The sequence below is a fragment of the Metopolophium dirhodum genome, chromosome 9 (assembly GCF_019925205.1).
Source record: "Metopolophium dirhodum isolate CAU chromosome 9, ASM1992520v1, whole genome shotgun sequence".
Classification (NCBI taxonomy): domain Eukaryota; kingdom Metazoa; phylum Arthropoda; class Insecta; order Hemiptera; family Aphididae; genus Metopolophium; species Metopolophium dirhodum.
Genome location: NC_083568.1, coordinates 9078564 through 9106098, shown reverse-complemented (window position 1 = coordinate 9106098; position 27535 = coordinate 9078564). Strand labels below are relative to the sequence as shown.

The 27535-nt window shown below is 30.0% G+C and overlaps 1 protein-coding gene across 4 annotated transcripts in view; it reads right to left on the bottom strand.

Moving 5' to 3' along the window:
- LOC132951701 (leucine-rich repeats and immunoglobulin-like domains protein 2) overlaps nt 1–27535 on the bottom strand; it is a 141500-nt gene that overhangs the window by 40106 nt on the left and 73859 nt on the right. Inside the window, exon 1 of one of the 4 annotated variants that reach the window (XM_061023586.1) lies at nt 11421–12094. The exons of the other annotated variants lie outside the window; for them this stretch is intronic. The gene's annotated coding sequence lies outside the window, so the exon portion shown is untranslated. Of the gene's footprint in view, nt 1–11420; nt 12095–27535 lie in introns of those variants that run through there. 4 annotated transcript variants of the gene reach the window in all.

The following is a 27535-nucleotide window of genomic DNA, read 5'->3' as shown; positions in this document are numbered from 1 at the left end:
GAAGTATTAAAATGGTATATTTCACCAAATTATTGTAGTATAGCTATAATTTGCACGTAAACTATATACTTAATGAACTAAATCCTTTTTTTTTTCAAAATTAAACACTACGCCTAACTAATATATGACTTTTTGACATAACTATTATTAAACTAATTTGTATTGCTATTTGCTACTATTGTAAAGTATCACTCGTTACAGAAATATAATTTTTTTACATTATTTAGTATATTATGAATATAGTACCTATGTTGGATATAGTATGTAGCCTGCATGTTATATATAGAGCTTTAGAAATCAATTTTAGATTCTGATTTGCATAATCCAATTATAAATTAAAATACTTATTACAATATATATTTTAATCTACATAATATCATGTGTGAAAAGTTTACAAAGTATCGAATGACGAATATGTATATAATAGTTTACGAGAAAAAATGTACATCACACGAGTATTGGATAACTTTGGAACAAATATTATATTTCGACTGTCAAATTTTGTCAGTATTACGTATACGACAGATTAACGTGTTATGATTTATATATTTTAACGTCGAATAAAATATTTTCCAAAAGTCTGTACCAGCTATACTTAAATGATGACAAAAATAAAATACATTATATTGTATAATATTTTGAATTTATTGAGTTTGACAGATAATAATTTTTACTCCGTATTAGACATAATTATTCAGAGTGTGGTGCGTATATATTTTGCCTATTTCTTACAAACTAGGAATCACTAAATAAAACTTTTATTTCAATTTATGTGTGCGTTGGAAGTTTGACTTGTGTAATTTGCATACTTTGCACGTCTGGCTTACCGCAAACGTTTTGTACGTGGGACGTAAACATGTGTATAGAACGACGTCTGCCGAACCATCGATTTTTCTCGTTTTAAACTTGCTGGTAGTAATCCCGAAAATTGTGAAAAAAATATATACCCAATAATATAATATATATTTGGTGGTAGGTATACATAAGTTTATGTGCATCGATGGTTATCATATACGACCAACCGCAATGAGAAATGAAAATCAATGACTATTATTAGGAAAAATTTAACGTAAAATCACGTAGCATATTATTATTATACAATAGAAGTTTTTGGCCCATCGAATTATGACCGTAAAGAATTCGGTCGATTTTCAAACGCATCTTTAGTAAAACCACCACGTATTGAATGTCAGATATAAAAATGTTTTATACGTGAAATATGTTATTACAACATTACTGTGAAATGTTAAATTACTTGAGATTGTTATAATAATATTATCTATATTATATCAATGGTTATCGATTCAACCGTTCGGGTACCTGTCGGTTACCACCTATCGGTAAGGTGGCATTAATTTATTTCACCCTTTCATCGTTGTCAATTAATAAATTGTTTTGGCCGTCATAGTGTTATTAATTATTTATTGTGCTTTAGGTACTATAATAATTGTTTAATTCGTAAAGCAAAAAGGTGAAGTAACTTTTTAATCAGAAAGTTTTAGATTTTTCTCTGTGACCAATATATAATATTATGCTTCTCTGCCATAATATCTTTGTTTATTACGATAGTGTATTGTAGGGTTTTGAGTAGATACCCATACATATTTAATAAAATAAATTATTCATATAATTCAAAATGCATAATATGTTGTTCAATGTACTGGAAATTTCGTTGTAATTATCTGAAATTAACTCGTAAAATATTAAACAGGTTTTAAATTTTACAATCGATTTTCCGTTCAAACTTTCAATTTATGTCCTCGCCAAATTAGGTTAAGTAACGTAAAAATAACGCTTTTATAGGGCTGATACCACGCTTTATATCGTACAACAATTTCACAGTCGAGACTTCGAAGACTATAACATTAATAGTCAAGTGTTAGTCTTTTATTCTACTATACGACCGTTGTAAATATTTAAAATGCAATAATAAAGTTGTGGATACGATTCGTCATTTCAGTTAATAATATAGCCAATGTGATAACGTGGGAAATCAAAAGCGGCGACTTATCGGTCAGGATACATCGGAAACCACTTAATAAAACGCCCAGAAAAATTATAATTTAATTTTATAACCACTCAAAGGTATCGGCAACGATTGAAAATAGGTACCTACTTAATTATTACTCATAATAATAATAATATATGTCTATAGTGTTTACCTTATATTTTAAATGGTTACCATGGTAACTATAATATGCCTACTATTATTATAAGTAAGGCACCGAAAAATGTCTAGACTTTGCAATCTATATTATAGTACTTATGTAATTTATTCGAAAACTAAAGTTTTTTATTTTGTGTGTGTGTGAGTGTGATTATTTTAGGGTACCTACAGAAATAATGTTTTGGTTCTTGTCACATCCCATCCAAACAACCAACGAAATTTGAACACGACCCGAACGAATTCTGGTCTCGTGCTCCGAAGTTACATTTACTTTTAAACGATAAATTGCAATGTCGTAGCGATGTAATTCAAAGTTTGGAATTAATGGTAAAAAAATGTAAAACAAAAAAATGCCAGTGTTATATAGGTATATAGGTGGCGCGTAATACACTGAAATTACTTTTTGAGTATTCATTAATTTAGTGTGCAGTTCATTTTCACTGTTGTTGGCCAATGGGAGAACACTGTCGTCACACTATCAAAACATATTACACATATTATGTTTTATTATGTACCATGTTGAAACTCAGTTGAAACGAAATGGTTATCTTTAGCGTGATCGTAAAGTAAAACAAGAAAAGAACCCTATTTTATTTCATATTTTATGCCGAGCTGTATTGAGAAACCCTTTTGTATTGCACGCAGGTAGTAAATTTTTAATGGATGGCCGTCAAGGTGGCCCAAAGGGGAACAATAACCATCTTTATTCCGAAACACCGCTAGAATAAATAATATCATAGCATATTTTGTAGAATTCATATTTCTGAATATTTAATTAGGTTATGATAATAATAATAAATTTAATTATAATTAAAAATTGTGGACACGCGTACCTACCTACAATCTGTCGTTCAATTACATTTCTTTTAAATAAATTGTCTTACTTTAAAGATATTTAAATTTAGAATTCAACGACACAATATGCTTTTTATAATATCGTCCTTTCGTTCGTGTGAGTTATAGCGGTACGAATACGTATTGAATAGTATACATTTAATGAAAATACCTATAAGTGATATAACTTATTTTATAATAAACAGAGTGATTCTCTTAAAGGTAATCACTTATTTTCAAAAAAAGTTTCAATAACTATTTAAAAAACATTGTGGAACGGATATCCTACAAAATGCTAGTTCACTTCTCCACTCATCTAAATTGTATAATATATTATACGTCTTATAACTAATAATTTCCTACCTGCACGTTAAAAATTTTATTTTTGCAAAATTAGTGAGTTGGGTATTATTGTCTTGACATTAACTAAAAAACATTTAAAGCATTTCAAAAAACAAATGTTTACGTTTAAAAAAAATCAGTCTGGATATGTATAGGTTAATAGGTTGTTTATTTGAGTGCTATTTTTATACCAATTAATATATCGTTAATGTCGATGAAATGGACAATATTATAATAGATAGGTAATCAAATACACAATGTTATTGCGATTTTGAAAATATTGAAATCAAAAAATGTATAAGTCCGTGTATAATAATATCTGTGTCGAGAATTATTTTGAAAAAAAAAATTATTCAAGCCGATGCTTGACCTTATAACACGTTAGTGACTGAGGCCAACCATCGAGTCACACTAGGCCCCGTAAAATATATTATTTAGGGTAATATAATATTTCGAAGGCTTATATTATCATTAATTATTAATGATCATTTCCGTGCACGATTAAAATTTTAACGGTAGGTGATTTGGGTCTCGTTTCGTTTGTATTTAAGGGTATCTATGTACACATTATGTGTATTATTAAAACTACTTGGAATTTTTAATTCAAAAAAAAAGTCGTATAAAAAGCTGCCTTCAAGACCGTTATAATATTATGACCACAAAGGCGACGCGTCGTTGGGGCGTGTGACGGGCGAAACGCGAAGGGTTAAAAAAATATATCACAGATTTGTCCGAAGGTCATATATTATCATGCACTGTTTTCCACAGTAATACTTACCCTACAACAAGACGTAGGTATGCTTTTTTAAAATGTACACTGTTTCAACCTATAATCGAAACAATAAAAAAAACCAAAATTAAATAAACAGTGTCTTTTATTTTTCATATGATGTTTGATGTACGTGCGTTGCGACGTGTATTGTGATTTATGTTCAATCGGTGTGTTTGATCGAGTAAATTTTATTGTTATTGGACTAGAAGGACTGTACACATTTACAACTTAAAAAAAGTGCAACAATTGTAGAAAAAAACTAAAAAAATTGAAAGTGGAAAATTTCCGTAAACAGCTCAAAACGAGTCAAATATGCGAACCAATAAAATAAACATATGGTGTAAATTTCAAATATCTACAGTTATTCGTTTTTGAATTACAACAAAATAAGAAAATCGCTACATGACAAATCGAGAGAATATCCAATGTTGTAAAAAATTTTTGAAATTTTTTTTATTTGATAAAGCTAGACATTCTTATGAGAAATCTTGTACTACATTTTGAAATCTTAGATTTAAAAAGAAAAATTTTTATAAATTTCTAACTAAAATAGCTTGCACATTTTTGTGAGTTTTACGAATTTTGTCAAAGTTTGTACTTTAAATGCTTATAAAAAAAATTGTGACTTTATATTTTTAACTGGCATTGTAACAATATACTAGGAGCCTTGTATTACATTTTCAAGCTTTTTGACCCAACAAATAAATTTGTATTGACATTTATAGAAAAAAAAAACTAAAAAAATTGGAAACTGAAGATGTCCGTAAACACCTCAAAACAAATCAAAATATTTTGAAAGACTTATTATTACATAATTACACTGTCTTTGATCTAAAATAAAAAAAATAATAAAAAATTGTCTCTTTTATTTCGCGTGATGTATAATTAATTCGTACCTATGACGTTTGATATACGTGTGCAGTTGCGACACGTTGTTTTCCATAGGTTTGTTTGATCGAGTAAATTTTAATGTTATTGGAGTATAAGAGGGCTGTGAAATTTACAGCTTAAAAAAAATTATAAAAAAATTTATCACAGATTGGTCCGAACTCCCGAAAGTTATATGCACTTTTTGCACTTCGCCGCAAGTACCTATATAGTAGGTTAATAATTACACTGTCTTTGATCTAAAATAAAAAAAAAAATTAAAAATTGTCTCTTTTATTTCGCGTGATGTATAATTAATTCGTACCTATGACGTTTGATATACGCGTGCAGTTGCGACACGTTGTTTTCCATCGGTTTGTTTGATCGAGTAAATTTTATTATTATTGGAGTTGAAGGGCTGTAAACATTTATGGCGTGGAATGGAAAAATGACGGGCTTGTGTAATTCGACCATAAAATAGTAATGGGTATTTTATACATCCGTCGGATGTGTGATGTCTCTATATTATTATTTATTATATTGTTATTTAAGTTTTTTTTTTCAAACCGGGTTTATTAGATATTTATTTACACGGACATATAATAATATTATAGCTGTCAGTGTATAATAATTCGGGTTTAAAATCGATACATCCGACGGAGGTTTTTTTTTAAAATTACGTCATATTTCGAGCTATATTTGCGATGTGCGTTTTCCCAGAACCACGTGTGAAGCCGTAAGGGTTGATGATAATAAATTCCCATCAGCGCGTGCATAAAACGTGATTAAACATTATATTTTCATTAAATAATTGATTTTGAACTGATAAAATATTATTGGGTACGCGTTCAACAGATTTTCGCATTTACAGTTGAATTATTAAATTATGTATGTTTTACGAACGACCTACCTAATTTCTCGTTTTTAATCATTCATAATGATGTATACAAACATATAAAATAAGGTAAATAGAAATAAATACATTAGTAAATAAATCCATTTTAAAATTTGATTTGGAACACTCAACTCAAATACGTTTCTTTCCTGTCTAATGGAATATTAAATTTATATTTTCGTATGTATAAAATAAGTGAAGTCGCATTCATAACGTTTCATACTTTTCACGTGCTATTACTGGCGAAATTTAAAAGTGAATATTGTTAATATTATGTCGAGGAATTCGTTTCGAATATTTTCTAATAAAACACATTTTGAATAAACAATGTTCACGTTTCTTCTATTTGACGATTTGTTTTTGACAGTTATATTTACCAGAGAATATTATTTGATACCAGTAGCTAGGTATACCCTCGTAGAAAACCAACCGGCTAAACCATGTTCGAACTTTAAAATATGTAAAAATATGCACGCTAAATTAGTGTCGTTACAAGTGTTGCAATGTTTTTGTTAATGTAGCGTGTTAGAGGAAAATATTATGCAGTCTTTGGATTTCAAATTTAGCCATGGATTAACAATATGCAAATTATAAATTAACTTTTCTACTTCATTTTTATATGACAGATGACCTGATTAAGTTCAAACTTTGTTATGTTACTATAGTATTATGTTTATTTGACATTATAATATTAGAGTGATTATTCCATATTAAAATTATTAAAAAGTATTGTTCTAGAAGAGCAAGTTAACATCATAATACTATAATATATATTATATAAGTACCTTGGCACTGTTATTATTAAATTATTTTTTAATAATATATGTTTAGTTTGATAAATTAATAATTATGTACGAAAATGATATGAATCTATTACGGTTTTTGTATTTTTTTTATGGACCCTTAAATTATCTCTTCTCATTATTCGGCAACCGTTAACTGGATATTATTTTTATGTTATGTATATTATTGAACATTGAACACAATTAACATCCTAAATAATTTTCGACGTGTAAGGTTATTGTTATTATAAAAACACCCACTCCGTTACGTTGTCTGAAACTATTACTTAACAAAAATATATTTTCCTTTGCAAACAATCTAAAGTCTGTACTGTTAAAGGAAAAATAATTAAAAATATAATTTATTGATATTGGAATATTCAGCGATTTTTCTGTCAGAGTGAGTGGTTTTACATTTGATAAGTCATTGCGTTCATTTTAACCCGAAAACAGTCAAGATTTATTGCTCCACAGTATAACTTCCGAGAAACTAAAAAAAAAAAAAAATAACGAAAAATACCTTTTTAAAGTACGGTGGGTAGTGTTCGATTTACAATATATAAAGTTGCCACATAAAAAGGTTTCGAGTTTTTTCTACTCCTTCAAAAAGTACTTTCAAAAAAATTCCATAAAGACACTGCGTAACCACCAAACCGGCAAAAGTATAATTCAAATCACTAGGAATTAAAAATTGAATTAAATATTTATATTTAATAATCAATGAATGAATGAATGAATTTTATTCTATAATTATATAAAATATATAATAATATAAAAATAACATAATTCGATACCCTGGGCATCCCCACTCGAGTTATTCAGTTACTCGGAGAGACTCAGTAATTTCTTTATGTACAATTAAAATTAAATAAATAAATATTGATGGTGCGTATTAATTTTCGTTGTTAATAGTTATTGAGTTGAATATTTATAGAATTTATTTTAATTTCATTAAATGTACATTATATTAATGTGGGTAACTGTTGATGATGCTGAGGTGGAAAGCTTTGGGAATCTGGGACGCCACGTCACGCCACTCCGACAGGTAATAATAATTCTTTAAATAATAATAAATTTTTTTTTTTTGTTCTAACGAATAAATATTTATCTGAATTATAACGAATAATAAAAGACATTTCATGGACTTTTTGATTACTTAATGTGTTTATATTGTATAAATATTCAAAATGTTTTAGTTTACATAATAGATTTAAATTACTTCATGTTTAAAAAAACTAAACAAACAATCACAAGAAACTATTTAAGTTGTTATAATTAATGGCATTCGTGTAAAATGTTTTTTTTTTCAAATTGTAAATAATTTAAATAAAAATGTTATGAATATGATATTAATAAATTACTGTGATGTATTTTATGATTTTCTATCCTCGGTGTTAGCTAGCTATATATATAAAGAAAAAAGAAAAAAGATGGTAGGGCAATAGGGTATACCCTACAATATTATGACAGTATAATTTATTCGTTTTTCACTTTATGGTTTTGTAATTTATTTCTGATTATCATGTTATAAAATATAATAAATGTATAATATGTAAAAGAAAACTAATATTACTAAAAAAAAATGATGAATATCATTATTATATACTATACCTAACGTAATTTGACACCAAATAATGGCTCGAAAATCCCATAACGTCTGAAAGTACATTATTTATACCTTCCTAGCAACATTCTACAAGTAAACTAATGAAAATTAATCATCTATAATAATATTATACTTATATTGTGTGTGTGTGTGTGTATAAATACCAATGTATCAAGTTTTGGTAACTATATACCTACTTAGGTACTGCGACCCTACTACTATTATTTATAACGAAATCGCATCAAATATAAATTTGATACAAAGTATAATATTTAATTACTGAAATTATTTGTAGTATATTATTAGTTACCTATACTAAATGTCAAGGAAATGTTGCAGGTTGCAGTTACAAGCGAGTGAATGGTTTTATAATATTATTATTTATTTATTTATTGATTGCAAAAAAAACAAACACGGGTTATATACAGTTAAAAAAGAAATTTGTATAATATATGTGTTTGCTCATCTCTTTTAAGCAAAGCTTGAGTTAGAGATGAGGAGTACCTATCTAAGATTAAACATATAAATTAAATTGGCATCAAAGTTATTTGAGAGAAGAGAAGAAAGAAAAGAGAATAACAACGAGACAACGACAAATAAAACATAATTTACATATTAACAACAATTACTCTTAAAGATTTAAACATTTCTTAAATATTGTAACGAATTGTCTTGATTAGACGTAAGTTTAAGCGTATGAGCAGCAGGTAAGTATTTAAAACAAGTTAGGAAAGCTCACTCTGCGATCGTGCTAAATTCACTGTTTCTAAACTTATTTCAATAAAACGCAATAAATTATTATAATCTATATAATTTATAAAATTATCAAATCACCTGACTGAATGATTTATAATCAATGCACTGCCTAAGCTATGATAGCTAGCGACTTAAAGATTTCTGGGTATGTTTTTATTATAGTCTTGGCGTACATTAAGAAAGAATTTCGAATTATTTTGATTTTAAAGAGGTGGTCAAACAGGGATCACGAGATTCGCGGTGGAAATTGAAACTTGTTTTTCGTCTATAAATGGTTGCAGATAATAATAATAGTAATAATAAAAATTACCTAGAATTTTTTTTTGTATATAGACGGTTAGTAATTAATGTGTACCTATATGATATTATAGTGGTAATTTTGCTGCATATTTAACTGTTTCAAATCTCAGTGTTTGACAAAATTCTACTATACACAGTACCATCGGTAAAAAAATAATAAGCGTCTAGCTAGGTGTACAAATAGAGTAAAAACAAAGATCTGTACCATCGGTGCACCATCATTATATTATGTCTTGTAGCTACTAATCACGATTAATGATAGGTTACGATACTGGTTACACAACTGATATTGTGTAGAATAATACGAATTTGTGGCCTCTTCCGCCGTATTCCGTCTAAGCTCCCAAATGCACGAAGAACTATAATGTTTAACGCTTCTAGCAGAAAACTACGATAACCATCAGTTATTGTCGCGGTTGTATACCTTCAACCGTGGTTATTGTAAAGTATTGTTAAGTAAAAAATCTCCGATGATAGAGTACATATACTAATTTTTTTTTAAGTGATAAAACAATTTATATTAATTAAAAGAGCGGGGGCATGACCCCTCTTGGCACCCCCCTGCGGGAGACCATGCTAATCAGATTTATACTTAAAAAGAATAAGCTTGCAAAATGGATTGCATCCAAAAGAAGTTGAACGAGCAAATTTTTTTTTCCCGCTGGATAGTTTAGCTAGTTCCTTATACAATTTGTGTAGGTACTACGGAAATATATAAATTAAAATCAACATTTATAAAATATATCAACAATCGAATAATTTTTAGAATCCTAAAACGATGCATGATTTTATTATTATTTTTCGATAATATTATTTAAATTTTCGTTTGAATTTTAATGGATTTAAACAGACGTTTAACGACACGTACAAGAACTTTTTGTTAATTTATATTTTATAATCAAAGCTGATTACGTTCTGCTTTCATTGGACTTTTAAAGAGTTTTTAATTGTAACCTACAAACTATTAGAGATAAAAATATTATACTATAAGAATAATAATTGTATATTGGATGTATTGTAAAAGTAGTAATCAAGTTTCTTAGTCTATACACGGATTACAAAAGAATTGAGATTTTCAATGGGTCGGTTTAATCTTTTGTCAGACAATTATTTGATAAAGTTAATTGTTGTTATCAGCTGAACGGTTTATCTCAGATTGAAAATAATAATACACCTACTTATACGAATTTAAAAACCATCGAAACCATCATCAACCTCGGTAAGTCGTTTTACAGCTGATATTTAACTCGTAAATATTACAAAACTATCACGAATATTTGAACAACTTGAAATATTGATTGCAATCAATAGTTTATTTTATCGTTGTGTTTCAACCTCGCGTGTTCACTATATAATACTATATGACCCATATACCTCTATTTGTTAGACTTCGTGGAAAAGTCTGTCTTGGTGTATGAATATTTTAGAGGTAAGATCGAGGAAGAAAATATTATTATTTCAAGTTCCCCGGCTCCGAAAGATAATATTATAAAAAATAAAATACCCATTTAAACTCTCCACAGTTTTGTGATGTTGGATCATTTAAAAAATGTTCATCTTGCCCGTCGAGAGCAAGGAAAGTTAATAGTTATTGTCCATACAACGGAATTATATGTTACCTACCAAAGTTTCACGACCAAACTTATGGTCCAAAAATATGTGACAACCTTCTCTGCGGCCTCGTTGTTTGAAACAACATAATATTATATTTTAAACATTTAAACGTAGCCTAGGTAGTTTCATTAAAAATTGCAATTTTCATTTACGTTAATATACATTATATGTTTTCTTGTAAAAAAAAGTTACGGTTACGTTTTAAATTATTCAAACCTACCTACATATTTTTTAAAACATTACAGCGTGGATATAGTATATTAGTTAGGTACGGTGTAATTATGTTTAATGTTCATTATAATTTGAATTTAATTCCCCGTAAAACAAAATGAATTAAATGGAAGAGACGGTTTTAAAAAAAGTAATGCTATTAGGTAATAGACTTAATTCTATAGCTGTTTAACGTATTGTGCATGTTTCATGTTTTCATAGTACTTATATATAATAATATAACTTAAATATTAGTACCAAACATTAAAAGTTACCTGAACGAGACTGCCTTAGGACTGTTAAAAAAAAAATATAATATTATTTACCCACCACAGCAGATAATTACGCTAACTTTCAAGTCTTTGAGACTTATTATTGTGGTTACAAAAATGATGGTCGCGCACAGAATAATTGACAACCTCGCAACTATAATAATTGTTCGTGTTTTCGCACTTACTATCGCATGAACTATTATATTATTATACTATTTTCTATCTTTTTTTTTTTTATCGGTTTGCGTAAAGAATGGACAAAGTCCATCATGAAATGCGATAAGGGTCCTAGCCAATCAATCCGGTCACGTACGAACTTTAGTAAGAAACCGAACATTTTTTTTGTACGGACCTTTTTAAGTATAAAAAAAAACTATGTTTTGAGGTACCGTTTTGTTGGTTGGTACCTATACTACCTGCTGATTTGGGTTATTGTTTAGTCGAATCGATTTATTGTGGGTGGGTTACGATTAAAAAATGATAAAGCACGTTATGGATTATTAAATGTTATTACGGTTCCAATCGGTTGACTTTATGCTTTTTTTTTATTAAATTAAATATCATTTTGTCGTGTTTTATCCGTCTATTTTGTTCCAATCGTTATAATATTATATACGAATTAAATTTATTCAAATAAAAACACACCACCATTTAAATTACAGATTTTAATTACAGAAACATCTGTTGCTTTGTAATAATTAGCCTCGTCGATGGTATCGGTAGTCATATCGCGTTCCAACCGACTTTAGTTTTGTGCGAATTGATAATTTTTCGTGTGATCACTTTGCTTAAACGACCGACGATTTGAGCTTCGGTCGTTATTAGTTATTACTTACCTATAAGCCAACTTAACCTTACATCATATTGCGTAAGAAAACGGTTTATTTGGTGATTTTGTAAATAAATATAAAATCAGTAGGTACTCTTTTCGAATATTTAATATAACAAAATTATTAGTTACCTATTGAATACCAAGTCTGGATTTTAATGTGAAAATAGGTAATTAAACTTGAAAAAAATATTAAAATGGTATACAATCGTTATGAAACCACTGTAAAACCAAAGATTAACAAAAAATACAAAATTAAATCCTTACAATGACATATGTGGCTTAATAAGTCTTTAGAAAAAATAAAGTAGGCACCCTGTAGGATTTTTTGAAAAAAAGTGCAAGTACATAAAATTCCGGACACTATACTTATGAGTTATTAGTTAAAAGTTAAAACCTATTTATCAAAAGACGCAAAGGTCAACAGTGTAATTCTAAATAAATATTTGAACTATTTGTTTGCCGTATTATTTTGCAGAGTTATTGTCTGCTTCAGTTTAATAAAGAAACATTTTATACAATAAACATTTTTCTAATTGTTTAAAGAGTTATGGGTACCTATATGTAGAATAAAGGTAGTAAAATATATTACAATTTAAAAAATGCTCGTTATGTATACCTAATAAAATATTATATTATTATAATGTTTATACTAAATATTATTATTACGTTTGTCTAAGATAATTATGTAATGACATTCAAAAATAATAACTGCACGTTAGCAATTTAAAAAGTATTATTAGGTAATTGGAAAATATACTTATATTAAGTTATTATATTTGGGAATACAAAACAGCGTTAAAGATATAAAACCTTGGGACGCGGTATCCATCCCCCTCACCATAACTACACCACTGTGTCTAGACAACGATATGGTTACGTATAACAGGTGTGGGAGGGGGGCAGAAAAACAAAAAACCTACGGTAAACATAAATCCAACGTAAAAGCCAAATTATGCCCATGCCCTCGATTTCTTAGGGGCCTCCACAAAATTACTTTGAGTTTTTTTTTGTTACTGATAGATTTCAAAAATGATTATACATAATATATTTTACATAATATATTTTAATATACCTAACATAGTTGCAACGCAATTGAAAGAAGCTACTTATTTGATTTGTTTGTAAATAATAATCGAAGATGCGTTTAACGTCTTGTCACACAGCACGAAGAAAATATTTCGAGGGAAAAAAATGTGTCGGATCCAGGGGCCTTGAGTATTTTTTTGTTAGGGCCCACAAAATGTTAAGTCCGACCACTAAAACGTTATATCGGTTTACCCGATAAACTTAAATCGTACGACAATATCTGTGCGCCCGGCGTGTATGGTACGTACCTATATAGAGGTCGATACGCGAACCGTCGACGATGGAACAACGAAAATCGTTAGAGGAGGCGTTACTTGTTTCTTATTTCGTATGCAGCGCACGACACAGGAAAAGACGTCCACCGCAATAATAAACGCGAAATGGCACTGGCGGTAAAAATATATTGTCTGGTCGTCCTCGGCCGGGGGTGGTCCGCGTGTGTGCAACAACAACGATAATAATAGAATAACGGCGTCCGCCCCCCCCCCCCAAAAAAAAAAACGAAATCGTCAGTGGAAATGTAATATTATTTGTAGGACGGGGGGATGGGGTGTTTATTATTTTCCCGGGTCTGTTCGTGCGGCGACCGTATGTAACAGAATCGATCGAGTTATTCGCAGCAGACCGTTCGCTGAAATTATAAAATATTTTCCAAGTTGAACGGAGACGGAAGCACAGCGCATATTAATATATTACCTACTAATATTATTGTTATTTCTATATTATTATTATTGTTATTGCGCCGTCGAGGGTTAGAATATATTATTACCGACGGCGGTGGCGATGAGGTCGACGACGTTCCGGTTGCAGGATCGGCCGAGGATTTACCGGAAGAAAAGACCGCAAAATAATCTTCGCCAAACTGTCTCACATTAATTCCAAAAGTATTGAGTATAACATTTTTCTTTTTCATCCAAAATTATCGAACCTGACCTGACATTCATCTCCGATCTGCGATGCAATCACGGTGGTGCTAAAGATGCTAGGGCGTACTTAATTAAAAATATATGGAATTCAAAAAGGTTATAGGTACATCAATTTAGCCGGACGATATTAAACTATTGAAGTACCGAAAATGTTATAATTTAAGTAATTAGTGTAAAAGTTGAAAAATAGACGATAATTTTTGAAGTCCATTACAAAAAATTAAGCAATTCAATAATTAAATATAAACGTATTCACCTCGAGATGTATTTTGGATTAATTTTTTTCAACACTAAATCTCAATTAATTATTTTACCTAAGACAATAAATTCAGAACCTTCAGAACACTCGAGCATGAAATATTGTATTGAACAAATTTCAAAATGTATTTTATTTGTATTTGTTTTACAATTTAGTTGGACTAACTTTTAACATTAACAAATTTTGTATATTTAATTAAAATATCTAAAATTATTATAGCGAATATCACGATTGACGAACTATAGAAATATATATAATTATAGAGGGTAGACAACATAATATCGTCCTGTTGATACTACTGGAATTTAATTTAATATTATGCTACTCAGCTGCTGATAGACCATCGATTGTTAAAAAAAAGTGTTCCTACAGGTGGTAAAATAAAAAAAAATATTAGAAATAACGTAATATTTCCTTAACCTGCAAATAATGCAAGGCGCATCAACTATCCAGGTGCGAGATCTACATGTGAACGTAGTTTTTCCTCGATATGCGAAAAATCCAAAAATTGACTGAGAACTAAAAAGCAATGTACGTAACATTATTTAGGTACATGTATTACAGCAGAGTTTTTCCAAATTATTAATCATATACGCTTTGAAAGATATTTGGCTAATAAAACTAACACCGAAAAAACAACACACTCATTAACATATTATGTACGGAAAGTTATGTTTAATAATTTAATAATATGATTTATGAAATACATTTATATTAGAGATTAAATCTGAATATTATAAAGTAGTAGTTAATACCAAGTATTGATAGTGTTTAATGTTGGACTATGCGAATATTACATAGCACCGCCCCAAGATTTGGACTCTATAGTTGCGCACTGCCTCACTGGAGACAAATTCGCTTTACATTCCGTGGCTTGGGTTGAGGGTGGTGGCGGTGTGGTTGATACCGAGTTGCGGTCAAGATTATAACAGGTAAAAAAAAAAATCCGAGTTGCGGTCGGGATCAAAACAGGTTAAATATCAAAATAGGTAAAAATCCTAGTTGCGGTAAAAAAATATGATTGATAATTATTATGTTTTAAATATTGACATAGTTACATATTATTATGCTAAATACAAAAATAAAACGGTCAAAATACAAATTTTGAATATAGAGTAAAGAAACGCATAAAGAAAAAACTGTATTTATTCATACAATTGAAATCAAAAACATTAGAACAAGAAAATGCTTTCTTGATAAATTAAAAATATTTGAAGATTTTATTTGTCATACGTTTACATGGCAATAGTAAAATTCTATTAAACCTATTAGGTACGTAAACAACATTTATTAATTTGACAAATATTTAAAATTTCAAAAAAGGGGGACCCTCGTGTTAATACCCCTCACTTTGTTTTTTGGATAGCGCTGGGAGTTTTTGTGCACAAACGTCGGGATCTGGTGCACATTTCTGCACAAACGATGCACAAACGTTTGGCACATTCAAAAATCCAAATATTCAATGTGGGGGGGGGCTACCGTTTCAATGGCCCCCCATTTTGTTTTAGGGATAGAGCTTTCAGTTTTTATGCATAAACGATTGGACTTGGTGCACATTTCTGCACAAACGATGCACAAACGTTTGGAGTGGTCAGAAGCTTGATAACCGGATACTGACCGCAATTAAGACGTCAATTTTACCTTCAATATTATTAAGACCGCAATTCGTCTATTGCGACCGCAACTCGGACAATACCGGCGGTGTGGCGGCGTAGAGGACGAGAGTGAGCCTTTCGTTACATTAGAAATGTCACCGAAAATACTCCATTTTTGAAACTTTTCACTCGCTAAGATAAAATATAACCAAAAACTCACTAAAATATTCAAAGACTGTATACTTTGTAATTGAATTATACATTTAAAGACGATCGGAGGATTTGTATAATTGGTTACTGAGTAGGGCGGCAGCGGCGGTGGTAGTGGTGTACTCGAGAAAAACCAAGTTGAGGGTTTAAGTATATAAATGAAAAAAAAAAATGGCAGAATCGCAAGCGACCCTTACCGGTATATAGGTATACCGTGTTATGTGGTAGTGGAAGTCGTCGGTAGTCAAAGTGAGTGGGTCACCGACTGTGTTATGGTATAGTTTTTAATAATTTCTTGCGCTGCTCGATTGGACCCGTCATTTTACTAAGCACATGCGCAGTAGATGATACGACAAACTGTGTACAACTACAACTCAACAACTGTATTGTATAATATAATATTATATTATATACAGAGTGATTTTTTTTTTATCTTTCAGTTATATTGTTGAAAAAATAGCAGTAAAAAATAGGATTCTTCTTTGAAAAATAATAGTTTGTATCGCCATAATAAACACTCTTTAGTATAAAAAATATCAGAAATTTGAAAATATGGTCTAAGGCAAAAACTCTAAAAATCAAAATTTGAAAAAATTTACTATTAAAGGGAAAAACGAGTGTGGGAATGCTTAAAAAATCACCCTGTATATATATATCTCTATAACGCAAATCGCCAAGGACCAAACCCAGCCGGCCTTATACGCTCTATCTCATAAGTCGTAGTCTATTATAAGGTCTCTATATGATTTTGGAGACATTTCGGTGTTTCTTGGTATTTCTACGAGGATTTAAAACCATATAGGTAATTCACCGTGATATTCGTACGATGTTAAAACGTCATTATTGCTGCAGCGTTATTTATAAAATTAAAAAACGTAAAAAAACTCTAAAAATCAAAATTTGAATAAACTTACTATTAAAGAAAAAAACGGGGGCGGGAATGCTTAAAAAATCACCCCGTATATATCACTATAACGCAAATCGCCAAGGACCGCACTACCCAACTCCACCGGCCTTATACGCTCCGTCTCGTAGTATATAAGGCAGGTCTATGATTTAGAGGCATTTCGGTGTTTCTGGTTATTTCTACGAGGATTTAAAAACCATAGGTAATTTACCGTGATATTTGTTTGATGTTTAAACGTAATTATTACGGTAGCGTTATTTATAAAATTAAAAAAACGTACATTTAATGTATAATACATATGCCTTCATGATGCAATATTTGCGTATCACGTATGACTGTGTTCCTGTTTGTGTGTAAAGTTAAATGCGTGCATACATTTTTTTTTTTTTTCCAAAGTCAAATAAAACCTTTTACAAATTAGGTTTTGGCCATTGGTTAATTAAATGCAAATCTTTCGTTAAAAATGAAAAACAAACCTATATGATATCCGTAAAAATGATTTAAACATCATTACGATTTACGACACTAATGTTTAATTCAGGTGACATTTATTTTTATAAATGAGTGTGATCACGAATGCCAAAAATAAAAACAAATGGAAAATTATGTATATACGTATTTTTTCAGGGCTCGGGGTAAAAAAAGAAAAAAACCATTTTGTTGAAAACTACGTTACGCGTAATAATATGTACCCACATTAAAAAAAAAAAATAATAATAATAATAACAATAAACATTATTAATGGAACGAAAACTAACTTTGAACGTTTTCCTAGCAAATAATAATAACAAAAAAAAAAAAAAAGAACGGAACAGAATAATAATAAAGTATATGGTATAGGCACTTATATTATTCAATGTGATTTCGAGTGTGAACGCACTGTCTAGTAGTGTTTTCGTTAAACATTGTCAAAATAAGAGTTCTCGAATAATTTAACAATGAGAAAAAAAATATACAAACGTAAAGTAAGGGCCATTAATGTGAAATACGCTGTGGCGTTTCGTATAATACCATTGCAAATATTTGACGTTGTTTTTATGTAGACGCACTGTTAATGATTATTTTTTGTTTCATGTCCTATAGAATTGTCCAGTCAATTAATTTCGTTTCTAAAGTATCGAGTTGAAATTTTTTCGAAACGAAAACCACCTAAGGCTGCAGTTGATGGGTTGCTGAGAAATTTTGTGGCATCGTAATACGTAATATTATGACCATATACAGTATTGGTAGGTACCTACTTTGAACACCGTTTGAAATTAAATTAAATTTATCAAGTGCGTAATTATATTGTTCTAATTATTGCACATATATATGGGTATTGTTTTACTCGAGTTCGTCGTAAATATTAAGAATTTTTTTTATCAGCACACATAAGAAATCAGTTATAGGCCACGCAACATTATTGGCCAAACGTATTGAACTATACCGTTAGATATGATAAATGCAATTATTCGTCCGTTATATAATATTTTTTTATTTTATAATATCTTATAGGTATATAATATTATAGTGAACCATAATAAATCACCGCACAAAAAAAGGTAACATGCAGCCAATGGGCCCTGACATCTAGGTGATAAAAAAAATGACAGGGCAATTAAAATTAATTATTGCAGACCTATTCACGGACATATATTATAATATAATAAATATTTTATTTACAACCCGGGGTTGTATATAAAGCGTCTCCGGTTAATCAGCATACATTTTTTCATTAGGTATAGTGATTTGAATCGAGAATATTTTTCTCGACTTATTTTCCGCGAAAGTGCCCTCTGTGCAGTACGATAAATGATATTTTAGTGCGTGTGTTTCGTAATAAATATAAAACCGTATTATTGCCTATAATAATATTATCTAATCGCGGACGTCGGGAAGTAAAAATATATTATTTTTTGATTATCGCATAGAACTTATACTAATTATTGATGGACGAGCGCGCACGCGCGTTAATGAGTATATTATTTTTAGAACCGTACCAGACGTAAAGTACGATAAAATACTATGTATTTTATGTATAGTATTTGGTACGATAAAATATTATAAATAACACATCTGTATTGTGTACTTTGTAGTTTTTGCTTTAAGTTAAGGTTCATCGTCTATGCTTAAACTACATAGGTCACAAAATAAGTACCTATACAATATTATTTTATACAATAGATTGTACAGAGTGATAAACCTGTGATACAATTTTGCTGCATCACTGTGTTATGTCTCAACGCGGCTCATAGTTTAAATGGTATACGGAAGACTCGACTATTAGTATAAAGTCTATGGATTATCGACACTAGTCCCGGTAAAATGTCGGACGTGTTATAATATTAGTGTTAACATTCAGAAGCATAATATTATTGTGTTTCAAGCAGCGAATTGTTGTCTTTTATTGAATAGTTTATTGGTATGTGTTTTTATTCAACGCTGCATGGCGACGTGTATTATGACGGGTAAAGATCAAAAATTTAGTTGTGATTAAAAAATAATAATATTAAAAATTATTCGACGGTTTATACTTTACATGGTTGTACTCACAAGGTACCGGAAGCATTAAAAATTACCGAATACTAGTGCATTTGCTGTACTGATTCCCTATATTGCGCAAAAAATAGAACACGACTTAAATAATTTAAAATTCGCAACAAAATGTCTGACCGGCCAAATCGTGTACATTTAGGTCACGGGAATAATACCCATCATTAATAGGACGTCGTACCGCATATGTTGTCTCCGTATTTAGTAATGTATAACACACCAAAATGTACGTCTAGAAGTTCTAATGTTGTGTTGTTAGCTTAAATATTACAGTGAATTATTGACCTATTATCAAACTTAAACGTAAGGCAATCGCCTGTGTTCTCTCGTAATTGTCCATAATAATATAAAATATTACGTTTTTCTTGGATTTGATCCTCAAAATATTTAGAAAACGTTATTATATTTTACTTATAAATAGGTAAGTGCGTGAACCGTTATGTAACACCTTCATTATAAAATACATAAACAGCTGTAAGCACACCAAGAATCCTTGGTCTCTCTGACTTTGTATTGAAATATGCAGACGGTACCCCCCCCCCCGTACAAGACGTGTAGTTTTTGGATTCTAATAACGTTTGTAGTAATATTATAAAAAAATCAGATCTTCTCCGTGCGGTCAAAGCTTTTGCTCGGTTGCAGATTGGACGGTATCGAATAACCGAAAAGTATTGGTAACCCGGCTAGTAGCTGAGTATCTACTTGGATAATTGTTCTTCTATCCTCATTCTTCGTTTTATTTTCAAGTACATTTCATTTGTAATAAAACTTTTCTTATTTTCTAACGTGGGACAACTGAACGCAGGTCATTATAATATTATACGTGCTAGTTTAAAATACTGTAACAAACGAGTTATATTGTGTGGTGGTTAAGGTTTTAACGAGTTCGTTTAAATGATTCGACGGAATGCTTGGTGTGTATTTTTAACAGTGTTTATTTTTCATTTTCTCGTTGGTGTTTAAAGAAACAGCAGTGGACGTAATGTAAATTTGTCAAATTTAATCCAGGGAATAACTTGCTATAAAACTTTGCAGTTTCCATTTAGATTTTGACTTTATTTTGATATAATTATAATCTGATCTGCATTACAGGGGAGGTACTTAACTACACTAGGCCTCTCATATTGAAAACACACTGCGTCCTAAATATTGGTAATATCACACAATATCATAAATCATAATTATTAATTATGTATGGGCTGAGAAGTATCCAAGTTGAGTACTTGATACATAATTTATTTTAAAACAATAAGTTGGTTTTGTTATTTAGTAAGTATTCCAATATTTTGACAGCAGTTGGTCATGCGTACAGTTGGATATAATATACAAATCGAATCTCAAAAATCTAAAAATCATAGTAACTGAGTGCTAATAAAAAAAACATGATTCATCGTTGTTTCCCTAAATAGTTTAAGCTTTTAAAAATTATTATGAACGTCATCAGTGTCCTTATAGGTAGTATAATTTTGGTGGTAAAGTAGATCATGGTGTCATTTTTTTACTGTTCAATTTAAACAGTCCGTTGATAGAATACCTATCACTGTAATTTATAGCAAGCCCTGCTTTATGTATAAGTTTTTATACTTGGTCTTTCTCAATAATTATCTTTGTATGAATACAATGTCATTATAAAAGCCTGCAGCAATCAATTCGGACACATGATTTTTTAATGTTGGAACTCAACTCGGTCTATAAATACCAGGCTCTATTCGAATGTACCGCGGTACAGATTGTTGTTAAGTTATGTGGAGGTAAAAAAAAAAAATAGTAAATAACAAATTATTTGATAGGCAATTTTTTGTGCCACGATAAGGTAATAGTTGACTATACGCTCAAATATAAGTGTAATTAATTGCGTTAAATATTTGTTGATGATCGTAGAGCACGACATATTATTGCAAGTACACGTGACAGCCAATTTAATACAATCACATAATTAAAATGAAGTACCTACCTATAAATTAAGTTGGAACCATCTTGTGCAATTTGTTCGTTTTATAATAATGTATACAATTAATAAGGCAAAACCCAAGGCAAATAGTACAGGTATCTACTTCTTAGTTTGCAAAAATGTTTTTATTTCGAAAAACGTATGTTGGAACTAATGTAATTCAAACCACTCGATGCTTATATAATAATAACGATATGAAAAGTGGAATAAACGAGAGTAAATAAGTGTAAGCGTATAAACGAATGACAAAATAATTGGAAAGAATAATATGACGTGTGCGCGGGGACTAGAGGACTCGTATTATACAATTTCAAAAAAAATATTTAATTTGACAGTGACTTTGTGACAGGCATATTATTATATAAATGAGCAGAGCAATGTGCGTATAGGTGCATAACATATCATGATTAAAATAGTCGGTAGAGTAGATAACACGGGCAGAAGGCATGCATATAATATATAAGTACAAATGAGTATGTTTACTGATATTATTTTATCAACAGTTAATAATGTTGACATTTTTACCAATAAAAAATAAAAAATATAAAATTCTAACCGACACGTTTCGTCGTAATGTACGAAATTGTAAGAAAAAACATTTCGCGAAAATATACAGTGCGAATGATTGAATTCGGCTCGTCCGATTCAGTGAAATATATCTCAAACGAGTAACTTATACTCTGACACGTAAAAGTAACGACGCGCGTGACTCATGATTGAGCGTTTAAAGTTCGGATCACGACGTACAACCGAGATCGGAGACATAGATCAGCGAGTCGTGTTACTTGAATGTGACGACTGATGACTAACGACCGTCGCTGTTAAATCGTGTACCATATACATAACTCTGTGAAGGAGCTCCTCGCCGTTAAATTACATTTAATCAGTCAGCTTCGAGACTTTGAGCGGGGGTAAAATAGAAGAAAGTTATTATATTTTTACTAAAAATAACATCTTGATGAAAAAAAAAATTAAAAATCCGTATGTTTGGCATGACATTTATTAACTGAATAAAGATTTAAGACGATTTTAAAAACGATGACTTAAGAACTTAAGATATTATATTGTAACAAAAGTACGAACCATCACACGGTGCAAGCGGGGGGGGGGGGGGGAGGACCACCCACCATCAGGGACGGACGTGCCAGGCTCACCCAAAACAGTGGCTCACCCGACGCGCGTTGAACGTCCGCTTTTTTTCATTCGGTCAATTATTTATCCTAAACTGTCAGTCGACATCCTGTTCTAATTGGTGCATTTCGGTGTTAAGTGACACGTCATTTTTCACACGTATTTTTCACAGTTTATTTCATACACACCAACCAGGTGTGGCACTGTTATGACGGTAACTATAATATTGGTAAGCTGCTTTCTGCAGTGGTTTGAAGGAAAGTGGCTTATTCAAATTGCAGCACGGTATACGCACCTGACCTATAACACTTTCTGTTTAACGAAATTTTTTTGAGAACCAAATCAAATTAGACACAAATTTATTTAATTATATCCGACAAATTTCTCTATAATATGAAATGTTTTGTTGTTTGTGAGACTTCGTGTATGGAAGTTTCACAGTAATATTATGTTTAAAATATACTATAAATTAGTGTACTACGTCTTAATATCTTATAATATTTAAAATTATCTTTATATAACAAAACGCAGCTATATTAAATCCATAAGATTCGAGTGAGGCCTGTGTACAATTTTTAAGTGATTATTATTATATGCATATAATAATATAGTTTGTATAAACAATTTCATGAAGTTAGTCGTTAGAATAGGGACCACACGATATTGAGCAGAAAATGTGTGTAGCTGACCCTCCCCCCCAAAAACCCACCAATGGGTCAGTCTCTATCGTGTGAGCATATAACAATAAAATATATAGAGCTGAAGCTATAATAGCTAAGACAAGACGTGAACAAATGCATTCAATTCTCTTAACGGAGAAACCACGTTTTTTTTTTGTTGAAAACTTCGATTTTCCGTTCAAGCCATAATATTCAAATGTTTGGTAGACTAACAAAACTTTTCTCCTTTTTTCGTGTAGCCATTATATTAGATTAGAAAGTTGAACGCGAGAAATATATATATAAACATGTACCATTGCACCTATTTATTGTATGATAAAAACAATAGCGAAATGTGTTTTTCCTCGATTCGGCTTAGCAATATTGTCGCTCGGACAATATTGGATATTATGTTTGTTGTCCGGCCCGCGTGTAATGTAGCCATTGCCAAACAACTTGAAACAATAAAGACGAACCATAGCCATCAGATATTATTATTGTAGTTTTCCGTTCGGTCGCGTACAGTCATTGTCTGCGCTGAGATTTCGTCCACCGAAATAATTGAGTTGAAACGTACCGCAGTCAAATTCCGACGCTTAAATCGCAGTCCGTTATGCGCGTGCAGGAGCCGTATGATTGTGTGTATATATTATTATTATTATCAATTTATAGTAGTTCACCATTATATAATAATATAATATGTCCGGCGAACAAATAGCCGTCGAGTGACGTCTAAACTATACTCCGATCGGACGGCAAAGCAGTAGTTGTAGGCGCCTAAATAAATATAAAATATTATGTTCGTTGTTTTAAATCTCGTAAATTGATTTCACTCAAATACTCAGCAGTGCAGTTCGGCGGACGGGGAGAGGGTTTTGCAAATTCATTACACACATCGATTCAAGTCACACGCGAATACCGTTCGTATCTGAATGTCAATATTAAATGTCGCAAACCGAGTTCGTGGTGAATTTTGTACACTAATTCAAGCACTGTGGTACATTATAATATTATATGGTCATGGTAACATTAATATATTAATATATGTATGTGTATGTTATGGATGCAATGCGAAAACCTAAACGTTGAACATTGTCGAATACTCAAATAATTATTTTGATATACTATATTCATCGTAGCTGCAGGTTAGGTGAAACACGTGTTGATATATTATAATATTGTAATCATATGAATTTGATTTAATACTGCACCAGTCGTACATGTCATGTCATATTATATTATTATAATATTGACAGTATAGTTATGAAATTATATCGTTTTTAAACAGCGACAATATTATACATTTATATTACAAATCAGATTTTGTATATGAAAAATTAATGTCTTAAATACATTATAAGCGTCTTGATTGAAATGTGCATTATGAGTAAAATAGATACCTATAGGCCTATAGTTAATATTATTTTACTGGATAAACTATAAATATCAATAAATTATTATTAAGTCACAAAAAAAAAGAATTTTATTGTAAATAATAACATGTACCTAACTATGTATAGGTATTCTAAATATATGTTATATTATGTATTGTTTAATTTCATATTTTTTAATAGTTTATCATCATAGATATAGCTGGTATTAATGTTATATGCATGTACCTAGTAACTAGTGCTAATATAATATATTATTAGCACTACAATACTAGTCATGAGAGCTAAATTTATTAATGATCAATAATACAAATTTCTTGTAATACGTTTGTAATTATTTTTGAGTTTTTACTTTATAATTGATTTTAAACCCCTTTTTGACTTAAAGGTGTGTATTATAATATTATAATATAGTACCTAATGAGCTTTTATAACGTTTCATACTTACGAACTAAACTAATTGGTTGATCGTGAAAAAAATATTAAATCTAATTATTATAATGAATATAAGACAAAATAATGGTTTTCGTTTTTAAAAAAGAAAATATTTATTTTTCATAACACGATGGTGTCATATTTCATTTGAAATAAATGAAAAATATTTTTTAATACATTTTGACATGGTAGGGTGCAACAGAATTTTACACTTCGCTCACGCCTCCAAACTCTTTTTTTTCCGTGGCATTTTTTTATGTATTTGCACAGCGAAATTCGTATCTATAATATCATTTATTATATAATTATGGTGTTTGCGTTCATTTTTATAGTCAAATGAATATTTCATTATGTACCTACTTCGTATACAGAGATAGTCCCTGCTGTTTTTTTTCCCAGATACGTATCTACTTAAACATTATGTTTAGGTACAGTGATAGTATTAGAATAAATATAATGTTCAAACATAGGTATAGCATATTATCATATTTACAATATTTACATTTTAAAACAATTTAATCTTAATATTATTATAATAATGATAATGTATTGATGTTTATAGATTATAATTTATTATACACAGGTATCACTGTATCAGAGGCGTAACCAAGGACGGGTTTTAGGCGCATACATTGAGATTTCAACGTTCAAATATATTTTCATATCATAATAATAGTAATAATAATAATAATATTTATTCAAATAAATGAATAAGTGAATGAAAGGCCCAGTGGTACATAGTGACTATAAATTATACTGTGACTAATATACATAATATTATGTTATTAAAATGTAGTCTAATGCAAACAATATTATAATGCTCGCATAACTTACTTTAAAATTAAAATATTAAAATAAACATAATATATGGAACCTTGTAGATGATGTTTTTGAATTAAATTTGATAATGGGTTCACCGTAATATTAAAAACCACAGAGTAAAACGGAATATACTGACTAAACGTAAAATTTGCTATGCTATGCGTCAATAAATTGGAGATATAATAATAACACGTGCTAATGTCTGCTTCTAAACAAATTAATATTATATTACAAGTAATTAAAATTGAAATACTCATCAGTGATAACCTAGGCCTCAGCATAAATTATAAAAACTTAGTGTTGAATTAGATAAATTTAACAACAGTTATCCGAGTAGGTAAGTAATAAGTAGGTACCCATTTCATAATTGAACAAAACATTATTTTAATGCTGGTCAAATATTACTCACCTACTAAATAAGTTGGTCCTTATTATATACATTTGTTAGTTTTGTGGCTTTGTGCCTACATAAAAATATGATTAGGTACAAGATGTAATCTGTTGATAATGAATTTAACTAAATTTGTAAAATTGTATAAGGTGACCAAATAAAAAAAGTAAATATTGAGCAACTATTTGTTGGAATCTCCCCTCCCCCCCCCCTTAACAAGTTCCTGGTCAAGCCACATATATTATAGCTATCACATATTATTGCGTTCTATAATACGACGTATTGAACGAATGCGTTTGTTTGAAATTTAAATGGGTAAATCAGTACACTTGTTGACATAATATTAATAAATACTATTTTATTGTTAAATACATGTTTAATAATTTGTGGGTATTTTTGTTGAATGTAACACAGTAAAAATATATAGCTGGAGTGTGTCAGAAATAACCAATTATTTATATATTTTACGTCCAAGAAAAATGGTCAGAATAATATTATTTTACTGCAATATGTGGTAGAGACCAGCGATGAAATTCTTTCACTTATTAAACCCGAGGAGATTTCTAAGCGTAATATGCATTTTGTTCATGAATAAAGAAAGAAATAAAAAGTAAAGAATCGTTTTTCTCGTAGTTTTTACCTCACTATTTTTAAGAAAAAAAATCTAATAAATTTAAAATTACATTTCGCATTTTAGACACGGATGAAAACTAGTGGGAAAAAAACTGCAGTTTTATGTCTTTCCTTAATCTAAACACATGGTGTTGGAGTTCAAACCGAGGAATCGCTTCTCTTTTTAGAAGTCTAAGAAGAGAGTAAACACCAAGTTGTAAAACGTATCTTCTTTCTTCTCTGTCATTTTTTATTTTCATAAAATGCATAGTTATTATTCTACCAAGTGTTCGTCTTCTCTGTCTCCAAACTTGACACTTTTTTTTCTGGGAATTTATTATTTTAAGTACACAAACACTATCCGCTGTTTCGCTCCTTT